This window comes from Limulus polyphemus, unplaced genomic scaffold (assembly GCF_000517525.1).
Source record: "Limulus polyphemus unplaced genomic scaffold, Limulus_polyphemus-2.1.2 Scaffold1501, whole genome shotgun sequence".
In the NCBI taxonomy this organism is placed as follows: Eukaryota; Metazoa; Arthropoda; class Merostomata; order Xiphosura; family Limulidae; genus Limulus; species Limulus polyphemus.
The window spans coordinates 77934-101700 of record NW_013667111.1 but is presented as its reverse complement, the minus strand read 5'-3'; the positions used below and the strand labels follow the sequence as shown (position 1 = coordinate 101700).

Genomic DNA, 23767 nt, shown 5'->3' with positions numbered 1-23767 from the left:
TAACTTAAATATTGACTAGATGGAGTTGTGGGTCATAATGATAACGTTCAGATCAAAAAGTTTGAACAGATAGATCTATAACATCTAGAAAGTTGTAAGGAAGTGACAAAGTGTTCTAGCTCTTATGAAGCTAGATTATAAATGCAAAGTAGTTGGTAATTGTGAATGTTTTTTTGTTTTTTTTAAGATATAGAGTTGTATCAATCTGTGTGTCTTCATGAAGTATTTGAATCTATGTGTGCTATCTTGGTTATCAAGTTAATTTTTTTTTTACATTGGTTAATGTTATTTGTTACATAGACCTACAACAATTTATGACAGTGTACAAGTGCTCAAGCTTGGAGAAACTATTATAGGAGAGATAAACTAATTTGTTATAGGTTTTAGGTGGACTGGACTTTGAATTATTTTCACCAGATAATTTAAAAGAATCTCCTTATGAAAGAACAATTTTACAACAGTAATTTGAATTTGTATGAAATTGAATTCCAAACATACTTACCTCCTCTCACACTACAGCTATTACTCAACTGTTAGGGTTTCTTTTCCTCTGCACATCTAAGCATTGGTCTGATTTTCTCTCATTTGGTCTCATGTTTTATTCACCCACTCAATTGCCCTTGGTGATATCTGTCTCATGACACTCTCCATCTATGTCAGTGCACTCTCTATCCTGGTACTGTATATAAGCACCTCCTTTAGATAATATTGCCACTTTTTCTCGACAAAGTACTCACTAATGGGTTTCTGTGTAGTACGACCTTTGGAGATACTTTTAACATTCTTTGTGTTACATATTTGATTTTCGTAGAAATATAACTTTTCATTTGGCAAGCTGATATATGGCATGAACTCCCAGATTAATGTATCCTATTTCACCTCTGATATCTAGTGTTGCTCAAGAATTGGGTGGGGTGTGCTACCAGTTGGTTTTCCGTGACCTTATCTGTAATGAGAGGGAGACATACAATTGGTCCAGTGGTGTTTCTACAGGGGGCTCTGAGGCTGCACTTGCAGGCAATCCTGGACATTCTGGAGAGAATTTAAATTCGCATTTTCCAGCGCCTTCCTTTACTCTTGTTGGCTTTTCATGAGCCAGTTTGGATCAGCCAGCTTATTTTTTTTCAGTTGGTAAATTGAGTGTGTGATGTTTTAGGTCTTTCCTCAGTTGCTTTTGAGTCTTCACCTTCCTTGATGGTCAATAGGTCTGAGAGTGAGTACTTAGTTCTCCCTCCATCCCCTGATCTTGGAGTTCATGCAGGTAGGTATACTGTTCAGTTACATGAAGGGACAGCTATGCCTTCTCTGCCATATTTGTCAGTACAACATGCTTTAGCCTACCACTGTCAGGTGGAAGCATATTTAGACTCTCATAGAATAGACCTGCTCCTGGAATTGTGGGGTTCCAGAACAGAGTCTTTGGTCAACCTGAATAGATCACAATATTCTAGGATTCGTCTGACCCTAACTACAGTGCTGAGAAATTTATCATCCTTATATTTTTTTTTGGAAGCCTATCAATGATCACCACATCAATTTGATAATGAGTTGGGACCATAGTTAGCATTCACCTTAGTTCGATTGTCAGCTTCTGCACTTTCCCTAGTCTGTTGTTGGTTAGAGATGTATTATTGGAGAGTGTTCATCTACGTCTTGCTAGCTCTCCGTGAGTTACGTGAGGCCCTCTTTCTCAGCCCATTGATTTGTTTGGGTGTTTCAAAATCTTTGGGAACAAGGATTGATGTCGCCTTTCTGCATTCATCCATGTCATCGTTGGCTTCTCAACTTTCCTGGGCTCCTACAGGGGGTCATAGTTCTGCTCCTATTAAAGTGTTCCAACCCCCAACATCAGCCACTTGGTCCATTGGTACCCAGAATAGATTTCTGTCCATATCTAAATCAATTCCTAGATCCTCCAAAGTTCACGATGGAGTCATTCCTCACTCTGAATTGGAATTTTTTGCCAAGACTGTGAGTGATCAAGTTCAGTGTTGCTGATACCTATCTGCACGTTCCCATAGCGGAGTCATCCTGCCACTATCTGCATTTTGTGCACAAGGGTCAGGTGCTGGAATTCAGGGCTCTGCTCTTCGAACTAGAATTGGCACTGTATGTTTTCTGCCAAATTGTTCAAACATTTCTTCATCACCCCCATTCCCTGGGCCTGTGTGCACACCATTACATGGACACTGGCTACTGCTGGTCAGTTGGTGGAAGGTCACACCCAGATACTGCTTTCCGAAGCAACCAAGGCAGGATTTATTTTCAGAGCCTAGAAATCTGTTCCCACTCCAATGCAATATATCATCCATTTGGATGTCTTTTTCAACGCGTATCTGAGTCAGGCTTAGCCAACTCCTATCCGGCCCCACGCTATGGAACAGCCAGTCCAACAACTCTTACAAACATCTCCTCCCACTGTGCAGATGGTTCTTTTATCTTTTGGGGATGTGTGCATCACTCGAATCTCTCATTCTGTTTGGATGAGTGCATATGAGATCATTTAAGTGGTTTCTACATGAACAATGGATCACGAACAGCAGTCCACTGGATTCCCCAGTCTTCTTATTCAGGATCAACATCTTCAATCTTGAGTGGTGGTTAGTTCGGAACAATACTACGATAAGTGTTCCTCCTCCACCGCTTTATCCAGAGATCCATCTTTTCACGGATGCCTTGCTTTATGGATAGAGTGCATATCTCAATAGTCAGGAATTCCAGGGCCTATGGACAGATGAGGAGGCTTCCCTCCACATTAATATTTTAGAACTTCTTACTGTTGAAAGGGCAATGTCTTAAGGTCTGGAATTATTGAGGAACAAAGTCATTATGCTTCACACCAATGATTCTATGGTGGTGTCTTACATTTCCCCTCAAGAGGGCACTTGGTTCCAGATCTCTGTGTTTTCCAAACCTTGGATCTTTTATATTGGGCCCACTCTCATCATATCATCCTATTAGCTTGCCATGTTCCAGAGGTGATGAATTTGGTGGTGGATCAATTGTCTTAACCCAACTGGATTCTCCCGACAGAATGGAATGCTTTAGTGAGGGGTTTTCTGTTGGATTTACTCTTGGTTCAGGACATGAATGATCAATGCATTTGCCACTTATTGGAACACTCAACTACCGGCATTTTTTCTCTGGTACCTCACTCTTGAGCACTGGCAATAGATGCATTCAGTCAAGACTGGACTGGATTCAACCTATATGCCTACCCACTGATTCATCTGTTACCCAGAGTCCTGATAATGATTCATTCAACCTCTTGTTGCATTCTGTTGGTAGCACCTGATTGGCTGGCTCAACCCTGGTTTCCACTTTTGTGGTACCTTCAGGAGTGCCCACCTCTTCCACTTCCTCTTTGGTCATTTCTGTTGAGGTAGCCACAATCCAACATTTTACACCCATCCATCTGAAGCTCACGCTTCATGCATGGAGGTTATGCAGTCCTTTGTATGACATTGGGATGTAACTTCTAAGGTTGCCATGTACCTGTCACAGTCTCTGCGTCGTCCCATAATGGACACTTATCAGTGGAAATGGCAAACATATTGACAATGACGTATTGTGAGGAGCTTGAACCCACTTCCTCCAGATGTGCCAACCATCAGAATGCAGAATGGACCCATCCTGGGTCCTTGGTTGAGCACAGTTTGTTGCATTTACTCCCCATAATTCTGGGGGCAAGTGAAAATTACCTTGCTCACATGGTTGGGGAGTGAGGATGAGTGTTCATAATTCCAGATTGGATAAGTTCTGTTTTCTCAGGTTGACTATGGCATACAGGATCCCGTTGTTTCGAGTTTGGGATGTTGCCTTTCAGACTTATTTAGGCTGGAAAGAGAGTATGTCCACTTTGGTGTTGCTTATCTTGCAGTCCAATATATTGCGGTCCAAATGTCCAAAAGCCACTAATGTGGGATTTAGGGGCCATGGCCCTATAATTCCAACCCCTAGCAGTGGGACCTCAGCTACCTAGTTGGGGCCTCGCTGATGGTGATGACAAATTACATCAAGTTCCACGTCCAGTGAATGATTTAGGTTCTGAGTGAAGAGCTAACCTGTTCTGGATGTAGCACACTTCTCTCACTAGGGTGCTAATCTTCTAGTATGGATTCTGTATTCTAGCATTCTGTATGGATAGTGCCCCCACAAGCCCTTTTGCCTTATCACTATGGGATTCTAGCTGTAGTGTGAGCAGAGGTATGTTTTGGAAGTTAGCACTATCTTAAATCGAAAATGTATTTCGAACAATACTTACCTCTGGTCACACTCTCCCACCCTTCCTCCCATCTAAGAGCCTGGTGTTAGAGACTGCAAATTGGATGAGTCTTGAAAAAGTGACAATATTATCTGAAGGAAATGCTTATATATGGTACCAGGATAGAGGGCGCATTGATGTAGGTGGAGAGTGTCACAAGACAGATATCATCAAGGGCAATTAATTGGAGAATAAAGACTGGAGGAAGCAAGAAAAAATCAGACCAGTGCTTAGATGGGCAAAGGAAAACAAACCCTAACAGTCGAGTAATAGCAGTAGTGTGAGAGGAGGTAAGTGTTGTTGGAAATACATTTTCAATTTAAGAAAATGCTAACTTCAAGTGAACGAGAATAAAATGTGTGTGTGTCTCGATGAATATATGACTCATTTACAAGCTAGCAGGTCTTTTTATGAAACTGTTTTATGCTCTTTTTCCTAATTATATAGGTTATATGTTTTAGTACATGGAGTAGTTTTGTAAGATAGTTGTGGATTTTAAAGTTTAAGCCTTTCCTAGAGCAGTTTTTGTATTAAATGTTATTAGGATTATATATTTTTACATGCAAGTTTCACTTACAGTATAGTACATGAGGTAAAGCTTTTAGCTTTATATCATTTAAAAAGGAATTCTAACTCTTAAAGACAGTTGTCAGTGTAAACTTATTACATGTAACTATCATGTAAGATATACAACATGGTGATGTCACCAAATGATATTTACCTTTATAGATTCTTATGGTTGGGATGAAAAAGGGATAAAGGTGTTAAGTACAGGAAAAAAAAATTAGCAAAAAAAATGTTTAATATATATAATCCAAAATATTAAAGAGAAGGATAAGTAGTTTTTGCAACAAGTTCAAACATATTTTACATTTCTTTCTGCACTGTTTTGTTCATTAACTTGAGTTATCTAACGATTTTTATGAATGTTAGATTCCAATATGTGTGTGTGTGTGTATATAAAAATACATAATTTTTTTTTAAAGTGACTAATGGAATAAATAACTTGAAGTATTGAACAGTGGAGGTACGATTTTCAATGTACCCAACTTAATAATGGATGTTTTTTATTTTAATAAATTTATATTTTATTATGCATATTAGTGCATTACCGGAAGGTTGTTTCCTTAATTTTAATTGATATATTCCTTCTTGACGCTTGATAGATTTTCCATTTTTTTACCATTTTGGTGTTATATAACAACATTTGTAGGAATTTGTTTCCTAATTTTATAAACATATGAATTTCCAAAGAGTAAACTACTCTCTTCTTTTGAATTATTCATTGAATGTGATTGTATTCTGTTGGTTGTGTTCTTGTTTGGTGTATTGATATTTTACAGTGGTGTAATTGTTTTTCCTATATACACTTCCTTTAACTGAAAAAAGCAATATTTTCACCTTTTTTCTTCTGACACAAAATGCTGTGAATGATTAACATTTGAGGGCATGACTATGTTAGTTAAAATTTTTATATAACATACAGATAACAGTGGATCATTTAGTCGTTTAGGGCTATCCTTTCACACCCATTCTTGTTAAAAGTAAAAAATTTTAACATCCATTTATTTTTTCAGCAAATCTTCAGCTCCTTTTAAATTTCTAAAGAGCCTATCTCCACTATTTTAATTTCGAATTCGATGGCGAGGAACCCACTTTGAGATTAATAATGGCTGGAGACGGCTTAAATGGGTAATGAAGAAAAACTAATATAAGTTTATCAGTTTTAAGTTCTTCATTACCCATTTAAGCCGTCTCCAGCCATTATCTATCTCCACTATTGCCAATTGTAACTCATTTCATAAGCCAGTCACCCTGTTAAAAAAACAAAACTGTCTTAAGTGGAGTATAGCCTGCCTTTTTTCAAATCCTAAATCTGTGTCTTTTTGACTTGTTGTATTCAGAATATAGGACAACGAAATGAGAGACTTTTATCCTGTTGACCCTCCCAGATAATTCTGTAAAGTTCAATCAGATCACCTCTAACCTTCTTTTATCAAATAAAGATATGTTGACTTCTTGACCCATCTATATAAGACAACCCTTCAATCCTCAGAATAATGGGTAATAACCCCCCCCCCCCTGAACTGTTTATAGTAAGTTAATATTCTTCCTTAGATAAGGAAACCAAAACTGTATACAATATTTCAAGGGAGGCCTCACTAGTAATTTGTATAAGGCGATAATTACCTCTTTTAACTTGTAAGCACAATTTTTATAAATACCCTTTAAAATTCTATTAACTTTACTTCTTGCAACAGAGTTCTGACTTGATGGCTTGGGTGACTTAACACTATGACAAGATCCTTTTCTTCAGTCAAGCAATTGAGTGGGTTCCCATCTACATTAAACATGATTCAAATTTATATGATAAAGTGCATTTCCTTGTACTTACTGTTATAATTAAAAGTAAGTTGCCATGTGTTTGCCCAACTTAGCTTTACATCTCCAATGCAGCTAGAAATACCTAAAAGTTTAATGCCATAAACAAACTTTACTGATTTAATAATTATCAGTCTCTATAAGTTTGATATGTATAGAAATTTTAAACCTAATTCTATTGTGTAATGATTTAAGTGTAAAAATTACGGTTCACCAAGTTATCCTAGTTCACACTGGAATAGTTGTTGTTCAAGTAATTGATGGTATGAATAGTGCTCTTGACCACTACAATGTCTGTTGTATCTCAGCTATCCTGATGAGCCCTGATATTGGGTGAAAGGCCTTATCAGCATAGGATACAGCAGAGGTTGTGCAGTTGACATATCATTACATTTTTATTTACTTTCATTCTTACATCCTTATAATATTATTAGTGGAAGTAAGAAAATGTAAATGATCCAATTATTGACCCATGAGGCACTCCACTAGTATCAAGGGTCCATTTTGTCTAGACTTCACCCCAACACCATACCATGCATACAAGTAGTTTATCCCTAACTCCTATTGATATTACTTTCTCAGCTAATCTTTTGTGTTGCACTTAATCAAAAGCTTTTTGTAAATCTGCACCAAATATTCAGCCTTTCCATTATCCAGATAACAAGTAACATCCTTAAAAAAGTTAACAAATTTTAGTAAGACAAGAGTAACCTCTAGTAATCCATGTGGGATTTCTTTTTTTTAATAACGTGTGAATTTTTGTTGTTGTTAAGTTTTAAGAGATTAAATATTGTATGCAAATGAACATTGAGTCTTTTTCTTTACATCATCTTATGATACTTCAGTGGGAATATAGCTACTGTGATCACTTTTATTTGAATGTACGTGTAAAGTACTTATGAACAATTACTGTAGCATACATACAGTGTATAAATGTGTGTTTGAGATGAGATTTTTACACTAACAGCAGGCACAGATAGTAATTAAAAAAGACAAAAGTTAGAAAAAAAAAGAATCCTGATAAATATTTTAAGTAATAAAAATCATAAAATGTTACAGTATTAGTTGCTAGTATTAATTTATAATAAATAGAAAATCAAACTTACTTACATTTGAAAAGTTGCATTTGTGTTTTAATTATTTAAGAGTTAAATAGGTTAGATGGCACATGTAACTGTAGTACATGATGAAAAATGTTTTAAATTAAACTTTGTACATGTACTTATAAACAACAGTGCTTAGACTTTTGATTCTGAGATTATTTTGACTTTTGAAAACTTTTAAGAGGTAGAACATATAAATTTAAACCTAAAAAATAAACATGCTATAATTTCATAAATGTTTTTACATTTAAATTAATGTTTATAATCTTACAGCTAACAAGGTAATGTTACACATGTTACAAAACAATCCCTGATTTCTGTATTGGTAGTCAGACAAACACAACTGCAGTATGATCGCTATGAAATTGTTGCAGACTATTTTAGTTTTTGCCATTTTATATATTTGTAACTGATTTTGATATTTCAATTGACAATATGACTTGAAGTTTTTAGCTCTGAAATAATACTTTATCACATTGCACCCTCATGACATTATCATTGTAACCAAAGTAAGGTTTTAAAAGTTTTGTGTATCAATTTTTTTGGGTATATTCGGTTATTGCTGTTGACATGATTTCTTGACTATGGAAAAGTTGATATCCTGAAAAGCACCAAAGAAATTTGAATCAGTGATTACTGATGTGTGAATATTTTATTGAAAATTTGATATCTTGATATACCAAGAACGTAATAAATATACATGTTAAATTTTTACATGATACTTAAAAATTCAATATTTAATGGCATATGATAACTTTGAAGTGTTCACAATAAGAATTACTTTAAAAAATTATACACCTCAACAATTATATTATTGTACATGAAAATAACTAACTGCAAATAAAATATTTGAATACAGCTTGTGTTTCTTCTCTGATTAAGTAAATTATTGGCATGTAAGAATGTTTAATGTAATTATATAACTTTTGTGTATGTTCAAAGACTTGCTTTGGGAAGCATAGCAATTAGAACAGGTTATCAGTTAGTTCAAAGTAACCCCTTTATCATTTGAGCAGACTATCTCTTGGGCATTGCTGAAAAGTGGTTTGACAAGTTAAGCTGTAAAGGGATGTGTTGTTGAGGAAGACATTTACATGTGTATGATTTCTAGGTCTGTGTGCCACAGAAATGTCTCTCTAGCTAGGGTCACCCCTGTAGGCTATTTGTATACCCTGTTGAATAACTATCTCTTCATAGAACTATAGGTTTTATTGATTGCTTTCTTGCCTTGTATTTTATGTCCTGAAAATTCATCCGTTCCATCCTGTCTTGTGGTGTTTTTATTTTGCACTTTTCTTGCCTATAAAACAAATGAAGAGATATTTACATTTTGTGCTATTCTAAAAAAAAATATATATATATATATATTTGTGCATATACGAAAGGAAAATAAAATATAACAATTATTTATCTGGCATTCATTTGACTTTTTTTTTTAATATTACAGTATTTAAATGTACTATAAAGCTGCAACTAAACAGTGTTTGGTGCAGTTGGGAATAATTTGTGTAGACATTGGATATGTACATCTCTCAGTAGATCTAAACCATTTTATTGTTAGTAAAATGAGGATTTTAGTATAATGATGAAAATACAGTAGGCAGCGTTTGTCTTTATAGTAGTACTTTAGACCACACTGAATAATATATTTAGTAATTCTACAAAATTAATTTTTGATTTAAATCATGTATTCCTGGTTTTTGTGATTTAGTTTACAGTATTCTAAGTTTTAAATGGGCTGTACATTATTAAAGTTTTTTTGCCAGATAAGACTTCACTAACAGTAAGTTTTCCATAAATGGCTAAACACATGAAAATCAAACAAACCAAAGTAGTCAGTTAAGTTCTGATTATCTTGTTTATATATCTCGTATTTATATCTTAAAGATTACTTAGGGTTTTTTTTGTTGTTGTTGTTGTTTCATTAGACTTTCATTGTTTACCAAATGAACAATGCCAAAATAAACATATGTTTTATAGCAAAAAAAAGGTAGATTAAAGTATTTTTATCAAAATGTTAAAATTATTTTGAAATAGTACATTTTAGTTGGATCTTATATTCCAAGGCATATTACTTTATTTTGTTGATAGAATTTCTGAATAAGTTACAAGATTGAAAATGTCTTTAGAAGAAATAGTTACATTACATTTAAGTTTTCATTTTCAAATTAATAAAATAAACAAACATTATTATACACAACCATCAATATTTCTTTTTGCTGCAAGGCTACTAGTGTAGAAACTGCAAAACTTGTAACTTGAAAGTTTAAGATACTGCAGAAAGTAGTTGAAGGTTTCTCCAATAATGCTGAGAAAACAAACATTAATATACAGGAGAAAATAGTTTATAACATGAGGACAAGTGATATTGATAAATTTGATTGATTCAATGCCAATTTTAGTTCTGCAATTGTTAGACTTGCCTAAAATCTCAGTTGCTTCTCATCCTCAGCTCAACCATATATCATAAAGTGATTGCTAATAATAGGAGTTTTACACTTGTTGAAAACATGTCATTTAATGCTTCATTATGTGTACATTTGTATGTTCTTGATAAAGGAATGTGAGGTCTCTACCAGTAATTGGCTTCTAATGTAGTAAAATATCATAGTCCTAGGATTCTAAAAATTTCTTGGGATGATAATCTGATGACAAAGTTGATTTTGACATGGTGTAAATAACTGGTGGTTTCATGGATCCATGTGGTGAGTGTGCAAGGCCTTGCTTTGCATATCTCAAATTTGTTTTTGGACACCAGATCTTTCACAAGCCATGGTGGATGCTCCATCATATCCATGCAATTTATATAGGGATAATCCAAATTAGTCAATATTTTTGTAATTGCACATACAATATCTATTGTTCTGACCCTCTGTAGCTTAACAAAGCCAATAAATTCTTCCCTAATTTCACAGTTGTCATCTACAAAGTGGAGACATATTGGTAAATGTTCCACATTGTGAGAAGACACTTCATCAGCAAGAACAGAGTAGAATTCAGGCCTTTTTACTTTATCAATAATTTTTACTCAAATTACATCATAACCTATGACAATGATGATATCCTTTTGTGAGAAGAGAGATAAATATGTAGCATTTTTTTGCTTTGGGATGATATACATGAGCTCTTAGTATTTCATAATTTTCAGTATAATGTTTCAACAAGCCAGAAAATTGCCAGGATTTTTTGTAAAAAGTTACATCTTTGGTATCGCCATGAAATGCCAAGCCTTGTTTTCCTAAAAACAAAATGGCGCAAACAATTAGATGAAGAATATGTTTATTCTGAGTCAGACCTGATTAAAATGCACTATTGGTGATAATATCAATTCTACTGGATGATGGATGTTCAAGGGAAGTCTTCAAAACATCAGCAACCTGCATAGGATCATGATGATAAACAAGCTTAAAATGGTTGTTTTAATGTATCACTAATTTTTACCCAATTGTTAAATGATTTGTTGACAAGTACTACTTTATTATGTTGACTATGCACTAGAAGAAGGGTAGCACAAGGACCACAAAAAGTGCCAGTCAATTTTGGGCTGTATAATAACCATGGATATTTTTCAAACCAAGCTATTTTAAACTTGCAGTTACACCCATGAGACAAGGTAGTTGGAAAAATGTTTGGTGATGTCACATGCTTATAAAGATAGAAATATTTTTCAGCATTTGATAGATTACTAATAGCTTGGAATTTTTCACCAAGCAATTTTGTTAATGTCAATAAATTGCCAATGTCATTGCATTGCTCAGTGTCTACAGAAATATCATGACAAATATGATTAATCCATGATTACTGGAGCGCAGTGTGATGATGATGGTTCAGGAAGAACAGAATTGTCAGTTCTTGAAGCAGTTTGAGGCTTAAGTAAACCAGTTTGCATATCATCAGTATTATCACCACATAAATATAACTAAAGGAGCAAAGCTATGTAGTACTATACCTGTGCCAATCCTTTTCTTTTGTGGGCAAAAAACGTTAGTATATCGCTGCAATAAATTTCATCTAGGCACTTCATTCAGTTCAGTAAGAAGTTTCAAAGGTCTAGCTTGCATATCATTTACTGTGTAGTATCGCAAGCCACATTCCAGATTGTTACTCATATAGTGGGTAATTTTCAAATGGGATTAAGGTTAGTACAATTCTCAGCTTCTTCCTTATATGAAAATAAAAACCTACAAAAATGCTTAAATCTCAAACCCATAATCACTTTATTGTTCTATTTCCATGACACAATGCAGCTTGCTTGTGCTCAGAACCGTGTGTAGTTGTTAGATATACCCGACTGTTTCAGTTTAAGTGTAATGTGAGTGTTATGATATGGATAGTTTATATAATGTTGAAGACATATTTAGTTATTTTTAGAAGTAAAAGTTTATGGCAAGTTTGTTTACGTAATTCTTTACCAATCATAGTTGTGTTAAGCGTATGTTCATTTGTTATGAGTTAGCAATTGTTATATTGTTGCATCATGTTACTAGAACTTTCTAAATTTTTCTGTTTTTTTTTTAATTGAGTATTATTGCATCAGAATATCTAATATTGCCTGGAATGTTCTAGACTTCTGTCAGGGTATAAATACACATCAAAAGATTATTATTTACATGTAGACTGCGTGATTGTGAGTTTAGCAATAAAGAGCATATAGTGGTGATTTTTAAAATGATGTTATCACAGACTGTATTGTAATAACAAAGCAGAGAAAAGTAATTCATCTTGTTAATTGTTTTCAAAAGTAATTGAACCAGCCTGTGTGAACTCTGAAAAAAAAGAGACAATTATTTAAAGCTTTGGACACAAAAGTGATAATCAACAGTTTAACGAACATTTGTATATGCATTTGCCTTGTTTTAATATATCATTTTAAAACAAGTGGACATTGTCGCTGTTTATTTACTGTTGAAATTTATTGACAACAAGTTGAAGGCACCTACTATAAATAATTCAGCCTACAAAACCTAACAGTAGCAATACAACTTTGGGCTTTCAATTACAGAGTGTCAACAGAAGTCATTGCATATGACTATTTCAAGCCAAACAGGAGCAATCACAGAGATTGTATACACTCACCCTGCTGCTCGTGTTTGAGACTCCATGCATTTGTACTGGATAATGTCAAATTCCACCTTCAAAAACTGGGAAAGTCATTCTCAGATCTAGAATGATAAACTATCCAGATCGTATTTTGTAGTATGATGAGGAGTCTCAAGTTAATGTGCCAATGAAACTTGGTACAAATCTGATCATGCTTTACAGAGTTGTTAACTCAAAACCATAAAAATACCCTATCTCCCCATTTGAAAAAATGCTTAAAAGTGATCCAGAATCTGGATCCAGACCAAATTTGGGGAGGACTATTCTATGCTGACTTCCCATCTTGTGGAAAATTTTCATTTACCTCGGCCTATCAGTTTTTGAGAAACATATAAGCAAACACAGACAGATAGACACACATGGACCCAATTGCAATACCCTTGCCCTCCACCCACCCCCCTGGTAAAAATGTTTTGTTTCATCAGAGGATTGTAGACTATGTAGAAAATGTTTAATACCATAAGCAGCTGCAATATAACTATATAAGCATAAGTTTTTGACATCATAAAAATAGGGTATGCATATGTGTGCGTGAGTAAGAAAAAGTAATAGTGTATGAATTAATCTACATACAGTATAAGAGATGCTTTCCCTAGGGTTAAACTTTATATTGTATATGATGGTAATTACAAAACAATCTTAAGATGCTAATTATCAGTCACTCTTGCTACATTAAAAAAATATAATAAATATGATAATAATGTCCTACCAATATAGACTGCGAATTATATCTGTGTTGAAATAGCAATCCAGGTTTTTTTGCATGTTCATAAACACCATAACTGTTTACCTAAGCTGGACCTGACGCAGCCAAAAGTATCTGTAGATTGACAGTCGACTTGCTTTATTTTATTGATAAAAAACGTTTATGTCTTTATACCAGAAATAAAAAATAAAACATTATAAATTAATTTGAACTACAGTATATTTATCCAATTCAGCAATATTTTAAAATTCTTCTGCTTTCTTGAAGTAAAAGATATCTAATATGATACATTTTTTAACTCATGTTTTCAAACATAAATTTATCTATGTGAACTTGGCTATATTAAATACTGATCTGTAAATGTATTTGTTTAACCTGCCATTTCTTTGGATTCTGTTTACAAGATCATTTATACAGCTTGAAAAGTAAGATTTTCTATAAAATTTGTGTTTGAGATTTTGATGTGTGATTGAAGAATATCCTTAAACATAGATATAATAATAAAGTAATATAATATAATAAAGTACATCATTTTTTAAACTTCATGATCATTCTTGTTCATCAAGGTTGAAACACATAATTTTAAAAACACAGAAGGAATACTTACATTGTAAAACAGTGCACTGTCAGAAAGATAATTTACTATAATTTGACACACTGCTAACTACATAACAGTTTTCTTGTTAAGTACAGCCAATGTGCTTCTTTTTTAAAGTTATACTTTACCATCATAGGTATGAATGTTAAATCCTTTTTCATTGCAGGGCCTACCCTCGTAATGTTTACCACTACTCGGTTTAAACTACCATGAGTTTTGTCCCTAATGTAGTTACAAAGAAGCGGAGGAAATCAGACAGCAAACCCCAGTCGCAATTGTAAGTACCTCACTACTATAATCTTTGTTGTTCAGAATTTCTGGTCTCTTATAGTTCCATCCTTCTAAATATATTGTGACCAGAGTATTTTATTGTTATTTAGAAATTGTATAATAGTTACATTTTTGGATTCATAAATATATGTTTATTAGATTATAAACTTTACATTTTGTTTTTTTACAAAATACTTTTGATATGTATTTTCCTAATAATAATAATAATAGGCTTTTAACTGAAAACGTATAAGTGAATTATCACATGAATTCACGATTGATGAAACTAAGATTGTATTGTTACAAGTTTAGCGAATACATCACATGTCTATACTATAGATGAATAGTTCTTGTATCATAACTGTTTGTGTGTGCCCTATATTGATACTCTAGAAATTATTTGCTTTTAAATTTTCATCTGTAGATTAGGTGGTATGTACCAGACAGAATAACAGTCAAAATAGTGACAAAAGTGTAATTTTGATTATCATTCAAACTCTTTGTTTAAAGAACTTGAAATTAATGAACTTTTAAAGAGATGATACAGTGTCTATACTTCTTTAGTATAAACTGAAATGTTCATATCATGTAACAGTATGTTAACAGAGTTAACATGATTCATATGCTCACCTCTTTTAGGTTAGAACTTTAAATAAATCATTTTAGGGTTGTACATAAAATATTTACAACTACCACAGTGTAGCTCTGTGAAGAATTTCAATGGGTTTTATGAGGGTGGGGGGAGGGGGTGTTCATTGATTTTAACAGCATCAACAGTATGCAGAAGTATACGATTGGTGGGTGTCACAGCCCTAAAATGCTTCATAGACTCATAAGGTTTCCTCTACAGCCTGTAAGAAACCATAAACAATGTCAAACTAGAGGTTACCTATACAATCTCAAACAGAATTATTTGCAATAGTGAACAGTGTCTAGATCTGATGTCCCTGAGATGCTTCATACAGCTATAAAATGTCAGATATACTGTACAATTTCAAATAGAGTGATACAAAAGAATGGACAGTTTTGGGTGTGGTGGTTTTGAGCTGTTTGTTATAGACCTTAAACTTGAAGCACCATGTACAACTTTTTATGAGGTTTACTGTTCCCGAGATGTTTGACGTATGCCTTTGACCTTGAGGTTCTCTCTGTTCATTTATGTCAAAATGGTGTTTAACTGCTTTTCTTTGTTTAAGGTTCTATTTCACTTACTAATTTGAACATTTATAATTGCTTTCAGTAACTAAAAATGTACATTACTTCATTATTAAACTGTGGGTTTTATAGTGTTGTTTTTATTGTTGTATTGAAATTTTATAATAATCAATGCCTTAATATAGTTTGTAATGTTTACAAATAACGGAATTACTTCCAGGGATATTTTGAAATAAAACAATAACAAAAAAGAAACAAAAAGATTAGATCACATTTAACAATGTGAATGCAAACTAGGAAATAAAGAGAAAAACTGGAAATCACAGATGCTATTAAAAAAAATCAAGTTGGAAAACCTTAGATATAGAGGGATGAGGACATTATATTAAATATTATTTTGAATATGCAAATAGCAAGTCACATCTTATATAAAGTCATGAAGAAGAGAACGTATCAGAATTAAATTTTGACATTATATACGTAATGTGATGACTTTGAAAATTGATTGCTTTTGGGAAGGGTGTGTAACAACCATTTCTGATGCAAAATATTCATACACTCACATCATAAAGTTGTATTCAGATTGTTAATTTGAAATTTCTAAGACATGATATCTATTGTACTAAAGGACATTTTAAAATAATGGAATGTGGATCAACTTTGTATACTAAGATGATCCAAGAAAAGACCTGCACAAGTCATTCTCCAGCAATCGTAAATAAAATATTGCATAAACACAAAAGTCAGTGCAAAAGCCATCCATGTGCACAGGTGATACTGTGCAACATGATCAGAAAGGATTTCTACCTGGAAACAAGGCCAAAAAGAGTATAAATTGACCAAGATAAGGCTTCCAGTCATACCTTAGTTCAACCATTGCATATCTCATGCAGCTTGAGAGGGAAACAGGTATTCATGCTATCCCATAAGACATACCAATCAAGTCACTGGACACAGTGCTTATAGATTTATGTGCAATCATACTATTGAAACAGGCACTGAGAAAACATCATCTTTATACACTAGATAGATTATTGAATGTTTACAAGGAAGAGTGGTTTGCTTTGGACATTACATCATTATGGCATAGCCACTTGCAATGGAAACTACTATTTGATACAAATTGATGCTGAAACTTGCTATTTTGGATTTATTGAAATGTTTTTTTTATGTGTGACTATTGTTAGATAGAGCATGACCAAATGTGATGACATGGACTTGAACCATGTGGTGAGGATCCAAAATCATTTTAATATAACATATTCAACCTAATTTTGTGAAAATGTATGCAGAAACATATTACAATCTGTACAAATTAGTCAATCATGTTTGATTTTTACTTTGTTAAAGTAGCTTGTGTTAATTTTCTAAGAAAGACTTTCGTACATATATGAATAATTTTATGAACCACTGTAGTAGCACATTCACAGGTTTAACAGATGTAAATAATACTATGGGTTATGTTGTGAAGAAGAAAACAGACCAATGTTCTGTGGAAACATGTAATATGTTCCACCACCAATAAAGTTCTTCCTTATGCTTATAAATTGTTGTTTGCCTACATATTATTATATTAGCATAATGTGCTTTCCTATTCAGGTACAGTCTGGATCAATTTCACTAATTATAGCTTTAATTTAAGACTAAGTCTATTTTTCCATTGCTGAGACAGGATCACAAGGACAAACTCACTTCAATAGACAGTTCCAAAGAACAGAGCATTTTACTCTTACTGATATTAGTCAAATTTGCAGACTGATAAGGTCAACATATTTTGGTATTTATTGTTTTTAATTATGTAAGGGCATGTTATCCCTTGAGATAAAAGTCAGCATTCAATTTTTTTTTGTACTCAGAGATATAAATTAGTAAAACAGTTAGGAAATGAAATTAACTACCTCAAGGCTTTAGTCTTTTGAAAGTACGAGTTACAGTTTGTGTTTCTTCAACTTACATATACAGTTTTGATGCTGATGTGAGACCTGTGTGAACAATTTGAATAACAGAATTTGAAGTCAAAATTCAAACTTATATTTTTGGGACTAAATAATTATGCAGAATCACTTACTTAGTAAATTTAATTTCCAAATTTGTGATAGAGTTCTCTGTTGAATAAATATTTTGTGATGTTTCCTTGCCTATTTTTCTGGTGCTCTGACAAGAAACACATGAAATTTTATACTTATTTCTCATTCTCTTCAAATCAAGTGTAGGAGAATATTAATGTAGGAAAAAGTGAGCTTATATTTTGAAAAGAAAAATTTTATTTTGCAAGGTTTAAAAACTGGTTTCTGATTACTATTCGTTAACCTCTGCTTTTCAACTATTATTTTTATAATTTTTTTTCTTATTATTATTACAAATATAAGTTGGTTCATCACTTTATACGAGTTATGTTGCACCCTAATTGAACAACATTTACAAATTACTAATTATTTTCTTTACTGTGATGTCATACCCTGTAGGTGAATCCAGTTTGACTGATAAAATACTTGACATGCTAGGTAAGATGTATGATGATATTGTACGATGAAATAGTTGACATACTAGGTATGATGTATGATGATATTTTATGATAAAATAATTGATGTACTGGGTAAGATGTATGATAACATAGTTTATATGCTAGGTAAGATGTATTATGATATTGTATGATAAAATAGTTGACAAGTTAGGTAAGTTATATGATGAAACACTTGACTTACTAGGTCACATGTATGATGATATTATATAAAATAGTTGACATGTAGGTATGATGTATGATGATATTGTATGATAACATAGTTGACATGCTAGGTATAATGTATGATGATATTTTATGATAAAATAGTTGATATGCTAGGTAAGGTGTATGATGACATTGTACGATAAAATGGTTGACATTTAGGTAAGATGTATGATGATATTGTACTGGTATTTTGTCTGTGTATGTTTATGTGTTTGGGGAGCTGTTCATATAAATCACAAATTTTAACACCTGTTTTATGGCTGTTTGATTTAACATCTGATATTCAACTATTACACAGATATTGCAGTTTTTCTAATTACTTGCTTATAATCTTAAAGAGAGAGTAAATTTTTAATTGTTAATACTCATGTAGTGTGTCTCTGAAAAATAAAGACAATTGAACATGATTTATCTTGGTAGTATATTTTATGTATTTGTAGACTAACTGTCTTGAATCAGGTTCTTTATTTACTTACTTTTAATCCTATTTTAGGATCACATGTTCAGTGAAAGCATTTATCTCTATTTCCTGGGACCACACCAGTAGTAGAATAATCTGTTTAATCATTGTATGTGTGTGTTTATTTGATTACAAGTTACAGCTTTTTCAGTTACTAACTTGTAATAAAATAATAGTTATACTCAGTAAGTAAACTCAAAATGAAACTATTTTGTGTGTTTGTTTGAAAAACCCGCTACTGAATTTGATTTATTTTAAACTGACTTAGTGTGGTGGTTGTACTGTTTAACCTACAAGTCAGTTGTATGGTCATTGCCATTTTTTGTTGGTGTTTGGGAATATGTTGATTTCTAGTATGCTTATGCGTTATGTTTTTTGAAAATTTTTGTCGATGTTAGGTTTTTCAAAGCAGCAGATTTAATATACATATCAAGTTTAGTTTATTTTAATCTGAATTAGATAGTATAACAAAACATTTAAGCAGTACTAACATTTCAACCCTAAGTGTTATTTGAATTCCAGGAACAAGTGCCTTAATGAAAAACGCCGTCGAGAGCAAGAGAATATCTATATTGAAGAACTAGCAGAACTGATCTCTGCTAGGTTTACTGACATGAGTTCCTTGTCTGTTAAACCAGACAAGTGTGCCATACTACAGGAGACAGTCAGCCAGATCAACAGAATTAAACATCAAGGTTAGTGTAATATAAATGCTCTGCAGAATCAACAGATAACTTAAATCTGAAATACTTAAAGCCATTTCTTGTTGTGTTGCTCTCATCTTCTCGATGACCAGGTGAATTTAACTTCTGAAATGTTCTTGATGCAATGCAAAACATGCATCTACTAATCCATAGTTTTTCACTCTTCCATTTTCAAGAGGATTTATTGGGCATGTGTCAGAAAGACATATGTATGCTGTGCTTTTCCACTATAATCCAAGCTGTCTTTTTGACAATTATATTGTTAATTTTGCTCACTGTGAATTCTGAAGTCAACATCAATTATTATTCAAATACTTCTATAAACTTCAAAAATCCTAAACTTCTTTGGAGGTCTTACTCACACAGTCTGCCTTCACATTCCTTGGTTCATCATCTAAGGTCTTTTTTAGCAGGACCATCTTCCACTACTTTTTTCTTCTCATGATATTCACCCTGAATTGAAGGGGGGGGGGTAAACTTTGACTAGTTCTGCACACAGCACTTAACAAAAAATGTCTGCCTTGCAGTCGTTCTTAACGTCAGCTCTCCTTTATTTAGTTTCAATTACCACATGCCACTTGTGTTCCTTTGACAACTTAGTCCATAGTGCTGTGTTGTACTGTACTTATCTTCCCTTACCTCTACACATTACAGCCAACCTTGGAAGAGCTCCTATTTCTGAATCATTTTGTATTTGTAGGAATTTCACTCGAACTATTTTCATGTTCAAGAGAGGCATATCATTAGTGTTCTATCTTCTGGCCATTCCTCTTACAGATGACCAGCGATATTATGTTTTTATTCTCCAACCTTGTCTTCCAATTTTTTACTTCTCAGTAAACATCCACAACTTCTGTCTTTTCTTTTCAACCCTTCTTAGTGACAAAATGTAGCAATAAGTTAGGTGAGTCTTCTCAATCTGTGCAGTGACTTTCTTCTATTCCAGACTCATTCTTTATCAGGATTATAAGGGGGTTCATCTCAGATCATTTACTCATCTATGGGTCCCTTGGCTTTGGGATTCTTGTGTTTGACATTTCTCACAGTACTGTCTTTACCATCATTTTTGTCATACTCCTCTGTCATTTTTTCTTTTTTGTGATCCAGTTTTCTTACAGTTTTTCGGATCAGGAAGTCCCAGATCTCTTTTAAAGAGGAGCAGCAAAAATCTTTTTATCATGCCTTTCCAGGTTTTTACTCCCAAGAAATCAGGAAATTGGAGACCTGTCTCAACTCAATCTTCACGTGGAGACACCTCATTTCTAAATGGAAAATGTGATATTGTTACAAAAGTTTCTTCATTGTGGCCTTTAGATGATGAATGAGGATATACAGGACGCATATCTTCGTACTTACATTCACCTGTCATCACTTCATTTTTGTAAATAGGGATAATTTATAAGGTCTTTTGGCTTGGCCTCAGCTCCATTTGTTTTCTGTCAGGTAGTCAAAGCATTTGTTGGTCTTTTCAGCTCATATGACATTGAATCTCTGGTGCCTCAGTGGTAAATCTTAGGTCTTATAATGTTAAAAATTGGGGTATGATAGTCATGGTGGTCAGAGCATTGATAGCCACTTGTGAAGCTTTGTGCTTAATTACAAACAAACACTTGACATCAACTTTTATTTGTACTTTGATGATCGACTTATTTTGACCTTTAGCTTAATTTCAAGGTTGGATCATTTACAACTGCTAATATCAATTAAAACCAATGCTGTATTTGGCAAATTTGAGATTTTGGATCAACATAGTTCAAGAATCAGTTTAGCTGTCTCTTATGACAATGTAAATTGTCTTCCACACCTACATCTGAAGACATCCTTTCTGCTTTTGGAACAATGGTTCTGCTAACAAGTTATGTCTTTGTGGCATGCTCACATGCAAAATCTCCAATGTGACTTTGCCTATCGATGGTGTCTTACTTCTGACCTATTATCACACAGAATAACTATTTGTTTTGGTAGAATCTAAAACTTACAACAGAAGGATCTCTCTTTCTTTCTTATCCTACAGACCATCTTTTCACAGACATCCTCTCTTGATGCATCAGCTCACAGCAACATGTTAGAACTTTGGGCTGTTCAGCATGCTGGTCTCAAGTTTTTCCCCTTCTGTGCCAAAATTATATATATATATATGTTGGTTCACACAGAAATTTTGCTGCAGTTTCTGTACTTCTTAGAATTTGTTCTCGACATATTCTCCTCTGAGCCTGTCACATTCCTGGTGTGATGAACATTTTAGCAGACTCACTTTGTCGAGATCATCAGCTTATACCCTTTAGTTTTTCAATGACTATGTAAACAGCTGCTTTATCCAGTGACTGATGCCTAACTAAATCAATCATTTTCTTCCAATCTACTGGATTTTACTTCCAAATCCAAGTTCTCTGGATGTGGATGGGCTTAGTCAATCTTGGAAGAACTTCTACCCTCCATTCTTGGGTACTTGCCAAGAGCAATTATTTGAAGTGCCAGGTTCTCCTCATTACTCCACTTTGGCTAGCTTAACTGTAGTGTTCCCTCATATTTTGACTTTTTCACGTGGAACCATTCACATCACCACCATGGGAGCATCTTCAGCAGTCTCAAACACCTGTTTTTCACTTCGACATTCAACATCCACAACTTCATGGTTCACTGTTGTTTGCTTCTTTGGCTGAGGAGCCAGATTTTATTCTCAGGTGGCTTTGATTATAAGCCCACTCTTGCTGACACTCTTAACTGGCTGTCTATAAAACTTGTTGAGCTACCTGCAGGAGTTGGGGCCTTAGACATATTTGGGGCTCTATCATCTTTCTTCCAAAAAGTATTTCTTTTGTTGGTTGCATTGGACAGAAGACATTAATATATATATCATAGATGCTTCAAATACTTTATTTTTTTGGGAGGCCATATACCCAGATCAAGCCTTCCTACTTAAAACTTGGGGCGAAAAGTAGATAACCATTGTTTCTCATCTATTGTATTACCTGTAATGTTTAGTCCTGATTCTTGTTCAGAGAAAAGACTTATCTTGGTTATTCATTGTTATCTTGCTCGTACCGAATCTTTCAGGCGAGCTTAGAATAGGTTGCATGTGTCGTACAATGAGATGTGCCTCTCAGACCTTGCAAGCTACATTAACTGCTACTGGTTATTCTCTGCTTCCTGCTTAGTTACCACTTTCTTTTATGCCTGTATTGGTGTACGATAACCCAGTATAATTGTACTCCACAATACCATTAATAATTATGTGTGTCTGTAACTGAGAAGCCATTCGATTAAAAGAACTAGAACTCACACTCTCTCCCTGTATGAGATTCCGTGTTTGAATATATTTTTCTAGTTGGGGATCTCACTTGTTACATTTACCTACATGATTATTCTTGACAAAATTCTGTCCTCTACACTAGTGTATCATGAGAGGATGATGCCTTTTGAAAGAGACCAGAGGATGCTATCTGGTGGTTGATGATGCATCAGTGAGTAATTTTTCCACCTCTGTATCATATCCTTGTGTAACATTTGAGACATTGGATATGAAATGCATGTTATCCATATAATGTCTCATAGCTACAACCAGAATGGGGATCATCTTATAACTTTATTTATCTCTTCTTAACCTTATTTGGTGTTCCCAATGCACTGTCAGAGTTGTTGAACCCATCCTCAGGTTCACCTTGATCTTTTTGTTTTTGATTTGGATGACCTTTTTAGATGTGGATGTAGTATGTCCAGTCATTAGTTATTACTGGGTCCCTTCTCTGAGAACCTTCCACAGGATGATACATTGCACTTCAACTTTACATATCTGTTACATCACCACTTGTAACTACACCTGAGAATGTGCAAGGCTTCACATGTAGTTATATACTTCCCAATCTTCCCTTATGAATATTCAAAACGTGTCTAGTGTGATGAGGTATTTTGCTGAGAAGAATGCCTTTTATTTTTCTGAATCTCTTTATTTTGGTTCAGTCTATTATGAGACTAGTTAGCTGCACTTGATTTTCCATGAATTCAATCCATTGACTTTTACTTTGGTTCTTTATTCATTTGTCATGACCAAAGATGTCTCCTTGATGACTTAGAGTCTAGTAGTCCTTATAATGCTTTGAAATGGCTATTTGTGGGATAACAAAAAGCAAACAGTGGTCTTTATGACACTCTCCAGTTCCCTCCTACACCTCATTGTGGATATTCTAACTTTTAGTATTTCAGAGGTAAATCTATTTGATTTGAGTTTTAAATTCTTAGAATTAGAATTAGGTTCAAGCAGGTACTTACCTCCGAAATTCCCCACCCACCTCCCCAC

General features: G+C 33.8%; 1 pseudogene; it reads left to right on the top strand.

Moving 5' to 3' along the window:
• The window catches only part of LOC106463850, a 207876-nt pseudogene that overhangs the window by 107627 nt on the left and 76482 nt on the right, over positions 1-23767 (top strand).